The sequence below is a fragment of the Eurypyga helias genome, unplaced genomic scaffold, assembly GCF_000690775.1.
Source record: "Eurypyga helias isolate BGI_N326 unplaced genomic scaffold, ASM69077v1 scaffold17318, whole genome shotgun sequence".
NCBI lineage: Eukaryota > Metazoa > Chordata > Aves > Eurypygiformes > Eurypygidae > Eurypyga > Eurypyga helias.
In genome coordinates, this window is record NW_010265162.1 from 163,813 (window position 1) to 171,709 (window position 7,897).

Below are 7,897 nucleotides of genomic sequence, written 5' to 3' on the forward strand. Positions count from 1 at the left end.
CTCAGCGTGGCCAACAACACTGACAGGCAAACAGCAATTGCCACAAATAGATACATAATGTAAATAAATGTCTTCAGCAGCACAGACATCCCCATTCTGTACAAGCACTTGAGCTCTCGGGCACATCCCAAAAAAAAAGTGAACACAGCAGCGCTGCATGGCAGCAACTCGGTAAAGTGGAGGACAGCAATACCCCTCCGTGATGCCAAATAGGATTTTCTACTTGTGATTTTTTTTTTCCCTCCCTAAGTCAAGGGTTAATTCTGATGCTGACAGCAGCTACTTAAAAAAATTAGCTTCTTAGATTTGATTTACAGTGTACCCAACAGCTTAGTGGAAAATAAATTAAATTCAATTCCATATAGTAGGTACAATTAATTGGAGAAAAATAAAATAAAACTTGCCTGGTAAATAACCATAGTCTAGCTTTAAGAAAACAGTTAATTTTAGGATCCTTTAAATGCACAGAAATTAGCAAATGTTTCAGTATGCAAATTTTTTTTAATTAAAAGATATTTCTGCAGTAAAAGCTCTTTCATATGCACTGCTGATTCTTCATCAAACGTTAAGTTTCCAACTTAACACCAGTATAGCCGGTGGCAGCCTGAAGGTTTACCATCTGCTGCCACCCAAAGTCACGGTGGCCACCTTCAGAACATATGCATCAAAGCCCTGAGATAAGAGACTGAAGGAATACTGCGGAAGTCAGCATAAGGGGAATCACAAACCCAGAGGCAGGCAACAGGCAAGTCACCAGGAAAAAAGAACGTGGTGAACCGTTAGTCACCCTACCGAGCGCCCAACCAAGGTCGCGGGGGACAACTCTGGCAGAACGAAGGACTGCTCTAAAGGCACTGCTCTCCTGCGGGCAGCCTGAATAGAAATGCAGTCCTCTATCATGCTGCAGATGTTTGCTTCCCTACTCCTCCATTCTTTTCCGGGGGGTGGGGGGTGGGTGTTTCCTCTCCATCCAGTATCTAATATTGATTTTTCAGGCGCTGCAGATGTTTGCTTCCCTGCTCCCCCATTCTTTTCCAGGGGGTGAAGGGGGTGTTTCCTCCCCACCCAGTATCTAATATTGATTTTTCAGGATGCAGCACAGAACATACCTGAGCGTTTCATTTACTTGAACAAGTTTACAAAATAAACGCCTCCAAACAGGTTTGCTTAGAAAAATGTGGATATAAGTTCACTAACATAGGCTGAAAAATAGCTTGTGCCTGATCAAAGAAAATCAAACAGGATCTCTTACTGCAGTAGCACATACCCAAAGGGTTTTGAAGATACACCAGACCTAAGAGATTACTTTAAAAACTTCTCCATTTTCTTATTACATTGCCGTTCTACACTGAAAACGCATCATGTAATAAAGTGACCAGTGACCCATCTATTAATTCTGGTCCTTATCTCCCAAACAAACACACTCTTACCATAGGACAGATTCTCTAGCAGAAGTCCTACAAAGTCGAAGACGTATCAAATCATCACCTAGGATTTTCCTCCTTGCATTTACCTCTCCTGTTGGAAAATCCTGTTATAGGTAGTGACAGGTAACCAGGGACGAGACAAGTCGGTCACCTGATCCCAGCACAAGTGCTCGGGACTGCCTCAGCAGGGGCTGGCGCACGGCTGGGTGTCGCACTCGGGGCATGGTTGCCCCGATGAGGCAGAAGCAGGCGTGCAATTCCCCCTGCTCTCCTCAGCTGTGCCGGCTGTCAAGGCTACCAGGATTAAACGATCTACTTAACACAGATTTATTCTTGTCACTTTTCAGATTACACCACCCAGACTCTCACTCGTCTCCCTCTGTCGTTATAAAAAGAGATTACGTTTGGCTAATGTGGATGAAAAATGTGATTATTGCTTATCCTTGTACCTGTGCAATATGAATTATCTTCAGTTTGCAATTATTCCTCTTTTCAAACGATTATTCTAGGGAACTTACGCCTCGTATAGTCTATGAATTGCAATCACAGTGTACTTAAAAGACAAATGGTGCAGCTTTAAACAATGCAAATGCTAAGAAAGTAGCATATATTCAAATTCAATTTTTTCAATACTTTTGAAGTCCACTTCCTCAGAGCAAATTAAAAACTGGCCAATAAATGACCAATGGTGAAATATTAACCTAGAAAAATATATATGGCAGATCATACTAAAGAAAACAGTTGACAATATGAAATGCCACTATGCATCACAGAGTCATTGCTACGAGTAATTACTAAGCAACTTTGTAATATTTAGGAAGACAAACAATTTCAGTTGAAAAGTATTTTCTTTTCTCTAGAAATTATTTCTTTCTGGAGGCTGGAAGATACACATACTTCATCCCGCACTGGAATATTCAATAATTTAATTTCTATTTTATAAAGAGAAAGGCAAAATTAGTGTTACTTTAGTCAATCTTAGGACTGGTTTATGCCAGATGAAACAAAACATTCACTAAAGTCAAAAGAAATTTTAGGGAGACAAGAAAGAAGCTAGAGAGAGACAAGGGTTATAACAACAAAACACTCGGAATTGTTCAAACTAGTATAAATGGAAGGACTTCAGGAAAACAAGTGGCAGATATTCGCGGGCAGGGAAGAAAGGACAGGACACTTTCTAGCTGAGAGAGAGATTGGGTTTTAAAGTTCAGCAAACTTTGTTACTGGGGCTTCCGACCTTGCTGTAGCTTAGGAATAATCCTGCAGCAGTAGGGAAAGCCAAGAAACGAGTTTTGACAATGACTCTAGTTGATTTGATTTTGTAGGACTTGGCAAGTCACTTAGGAAACTAAACAGTTATCAAAACATAAAACAAACTCTTAAATGTTTCTTTATTTGTAATTACTGTTATTACTCAATTTCAGATTTTTAACCATTTTCGGCACTGCTTTTTTCTATTATGCCATGTTTGGATGAGGAAAACTTGCTAGGCAGTTGAATTAATTATAACACGTTTTTAGCCAGTTTCTCCTTCTAAGCATCGGAATGAAACAAGAACGAATGTCTGACCACGATCATGCTGTTTATTAAAGTCCCCTTTTGCCCACACCTCTGGACACACAGTGGCTGTACACAGAGCCACTCACCCAAATCCCTAAGATGATCTGAAGAGGCTTGGCAGCGCGCAGCAAAGAGCCAGGTGAGAGAAGACACCTGCTGTGATCAACTCCGTTGCACAACTGCAACGGTCCTTAACCTCACCTCAAAATACAAAGCCAGATATTTAAGCTCCTAACACAATGCTGGATATTTAAGCACTAACAGGGTGTAGTTACCTATGTGCTCTTATTCAAGCACAGCACACACACAGTCATAAGAAGAGACCGTTTCTCCTATCCTCTGATTAAATTCCCTTAAAACTAACCCTATCTTGTGTCAGTTGAACTACAGGTGTGCCGATTACGCTTGCGAACCCTACATATATTCGGTATACTTGTGGGGTTTGACACTTTCATTCAACAAGCAGACAAGTAGTAATTACACTTTCTACACACCTAATAACATCGATTTGGTTGTTCTGAATATCAGAACGTACTACCACCAGAGTTAGAACTTCTCACCGTAGCCCAACAGCAACAACAAATAACCTATATTTAAGATTAAGGTAATTGCTTCCACTTCTTCAGAAAAGAAGTTATCTACTCTAGAATCCTCTTTGGAAACTCCCAAAATAATTTTAGCAAGGCCCTGGTAAGAGTATTGTATTGTAGAAGGTTTCGGATTGTAAAATAAAGCTTAACAAACAGCATATTGAACAACAAGCTCAAATGTAGAGACATCTGCGCAAGAACTGATCACAGCCACACCAGTGCCAATACAGACGATGGGGGACCAGGGGAGGGGACAGAAGCGACATAAAAGATAGGCATTGGTTACAGAGGCATAGTTATTACTTAACGCACTCTGCTTTCAAGATGAAGCTTTAAATTGAACGAATCTAAATAACAGAAGGTTCTAAAGAATAAGAAATTGGGTTTGAAACAGCATTGTGGAGGTATCCAGCAGCACCATAACAAAGTCATTTCTTTAGGGGCCAGTTGTAGCTTCAAAGGAAAGATTTGCCTAGGGCAGAAACTCAGAACAGAATCTGTAACCCTGGTTTTTAATTAGACAAATTTTGAAAGCAAAAATTTTTGCTATTCCGGAAAGAAGTTTTCTACTTTAAGGTACGTGAACTGATAAAATAATTGATTGTTCTTGGCTGGTGATAACTATAGCCAAAATATTTAGAAATTAGCCTATTTTCAGTGCCGTACCTCTGATAACGCTAACAAGAGCTATGCTTGCCAAGCAGCAGCACCCCAGAATCCACAACATCTGCAGGACAAAAGCCACCTCTATAAATAGATTAAACCTCTATTTTCAGAAACCTACTCACAGGTAGACTTTTCCCGTAACAAACACATAAAACACCTGCAAACACCACCTAGTTAACCCTTGACACCGTGAAGTGAGCAAACACAACAGCAGCAGAATTCGAGAAACCAGGTTCCCTTAAGTAAAGTGTAGGTCTATTAAAATAGTCGGATTTATACCACAGCCTCTGTAGGAGAGCAGAAGCAGAAGGATGGGAGGTGAGGACAGACATGGTTGTCCTCCTGCAAATTTCCACAATATTCTAATGCACTTAATAATGCGAAGGTCTCTCGCTCTCTGAGAGGGGTTAACACACCAAGAACTATTCAGGTGACAAAGGTGGAAAGGCAGAGAGCAGGAAAGATGGCACACTGGGAATAAACTAGGCTAAAATGAAATGTCTAATCATTCTGCCTAGCCTAAAAGAGTTTGAAAAACCCAGAGTTTCAGGTAGCAACAAGCATTCTATCTGTGAAAATGAAGTCAATTCAAAATACTTCAAGAAACTTCAAAAGAAGAACAAAGACTGACATTACTCGAAGAGAAGGCACTGAACCTTTCAGCATTTGATGGAGTGCGGGTTAACAGCTGCTTTTTTTGAGGCAGCACTGTAGCAGGCAGACACCACTCTGGGCTTCAAGCAGCAGTGGGAGAACAAGTCTGCAAGCCAACCACCACCATTTTTAAGTCAGTCTTGCACAGGATTAGGCAAGACAGCAGTAAAAACACCAGTGGCTCATTACTATCCACAAACCCATTTTCTGCTGAAACCAAAGCAGCCACCTCAGAGTCACAATAGGAGAAGAGCATTTTCAGGCAAAACTCTGCATGATGCTGAATCAGACTTGTGCCCGAAAGCGCGGTGTCTTCAATGCCGCCCCTGAAAATCAGAATCCATTTTCAAGAACAAACACGCTATGCCGTCTACTCGGCTCTAGTGAGGATAGTTACACATCCATTTGGATTTCTCCATGTATGCAAGCAGAGGAAATGGCAAAGAACAGTGATGCTGAGGAAGGAAGGGAGATGGTGTTTTAAACCAAAGGCAGGAGCATTGGCTCTGGCACACAGGTAAGTGTGCACACCTCTGCTTCATATTCACATGCCTTTTGTGTATGCAATACAAAACCATATAAAACATGCTCTGAACATTTGGGCGCTTAGAGACGCCTTTCATTTGCTTCAGCTTTTTTTCCATACATTTTTAAGCGTTCATAAAGACAACACACTCAGAATAAGATTAAGTTCATAATAAGTAAAATCTGGAAGCAGGTACAGAGAATACAAAGACACCTGAAATAATATTGTTCTTTTTCATACAATTGTTAAACATTAACTCTGGCCCCTTGATATTGATTACACATGAGCATGCCAGCTGTATACACAGGCCTGTTACTCCTCACACACATCTCCAACACTAAGATCTCTCATTTCTGTCCTCACCAGAACCCTGATTCTTCCCAGCTCTGCATCAGAAACCTGGACACATCCAGCTCATACCCGGGACACTTAGTAGAGCTGAGGTCAGAGAGATCTAGGAGATTGATAACGCCAAGGACTGCAAAAGCTCCATTCTGATCAAGCATCTTCTCCAGTCACTGCTCATTATTCTTATGAATAATGAAGATACCAAATGAAGGTACCAAAAAGGACAACCTTGGTTCATTTCCAACACTTCTGCAGCCTCACATTGTTAGAGTCTCACAGTCCACGCCTACTGCATCTACTGAGTTAGTGTCTACTAATCCACCAGATAGGTGCTCTTTCCAACCCCTTTGACACGTATGGGAGAGGAACACAGGCTAAATTCTGTACTTAAAACCGAGGAAAAAAGATACAATGAATATGAAGTCAGAGCTGAGAAATCCTTCTGTGCTGTAAAAACAACCATAATACCTAATGTATATAGCCCTCTGAGGAGAAGTTATCAACTTACACACACAACTGCAACACAACAGGCAGAGAAAAACAACAAAAATAATCAGTCCCAATAGCTAGGTTCAGTCCAACAAGAAAAGGTTCAGTCCAAAAAGAAAAAGAAGCCAAGAAATAAAGACCTTCACAGATCAGCTATAGGTTTTCCGATGCACATTACAAATGCCCAAGTTGACCATGCACCAGTACATCCTGCACAAACCTGGGATTACATAAGGAACCATCAAAAGGCACAAGGGAATTGGCAAGGCAAAAAAGAAATGAGCTTTTACAGCCTGCATTAGCCACAACCACGCTGATGAATAATGCATCATCTTAAAAGTATTTGGTAAGGTGATAACTAATCAGCATTGTCAAAACAATGCAGCAATTCTTCTGGTCTCTTAATTAGGCTTGCAAAAAAAATCTGTATGGTCCTTTACTGTTTACAGAGGGGTATTGTCCTGGGATTTTGGAAGACATTATTTGCGTAAGTCAAAAATAAGCTTGGCTTCATTGCTGAATCTCTGTCTTGGCTGGGGATTTCAATTCCAAATTCTCAAGGAAGGAGAACAAACAGTTGTCATCCCCCCAGCCCTCATTTCAAGTGAAGGCATTTCTATCCTTCTGTACTTCAAGTATCCACCAGTTTATTCATCTGAAAACACATCTGCTCGTCCTGACTCCAGTACTGTAACCATGACTTCATTTTTTGAAAAACAGGCCTCATCCTCTTGAATGCCACCAAACATGTACCTTATCCTTTAGCTCAAATATATTTTGCATGACCTTACATGAATTGCTTAGATAAAAGCCTTTTCTCTTCTCCTTTTGTTATTTTAAAGTGCAGATGCATTTGAGTCATTTTCCCCTTTTGTTTCATATCCTTAAGATCCACAGCTTCAAAGACAAAATGTCAGCATGCAGTCGATTTATGACTGAACTCTTGAAGAGACACTGAAGAATTACCTTGTCAATCACCCCAAGGACTCTGAAGGCCTTCAGTTCCTCGGCAGGGCTCCTTAGGTTCCAAGAGGGCCTTGAACTTAGTGATCCTGGAGGCTAATGGAAGATATCAAAGATTATACATCAATCAGGGTGGTACTTGAAGGAAGACTGCCTGCTGAAGCAAATGCCAGGCCGAAGGAAACTAAATTTATCATAAATCAGAGAGAGTGAAGATGAAAGGAGAAGTTTTCTGTTTGTCCTTAGTGGGGGGAAAAAAAAAAAACAACTTGCAAGTAAATAAAAGTCAAGATAACATTGAAAACAAAAATTTTAAAAGGAAAAAATAATTACTTTTTTTACTTTCTATGCTTAATGGAACCTGGCAATCAATTACTCAATTTTTACCCCATGACAATAATCAATCAAAGCCTTACAGGTATTCTGGATACAAAATAATTCAGAGATCACTGAAGATGAGAAAGCAAATTAGAGGCTTTTTAAGTCTGAAGAACATAAAATACAGAATTATAAACAGGGTTCTCTGGCTCTCTGGTGAGCTTTACAAACTCCTTTTAATAACAAGGTGCACAACAGAAACGATTTCTAAAACTGCCTTAAAAAAGGTCACTGGCTATGTATCATTAATGTAGTAATTAACACCATAGCAAGAGACCTGGCAGGTGCTAAATATT

General features: G+C 40.3%; 1 protein-coding gene across 1 annotated transcript in view; it reads right to left on the reverse strand.

Moving 5' to 3' along the window:
• The window catches only part of RPS6KC1 (ribosomal protein S6 kinase, 52kDa, polypeptide 1), a 40,668-nt gene extending 33,355 nt beyond the window's left edge, over positions 1 to 7,313 (reverse strand). The window contains exon 1 of the mRNA XM_010156640.1: positions 7,227 to 7,313. The gene's annotated coding sequence lies outside the window, so the exon portion shown is untranslated. The remainder of the gene's footprint in view (positions 1 to 7,226) is intronic.
• Between the last annotated feature and the right edge of the window lie 584 nt (positions 7,314 to 7,897).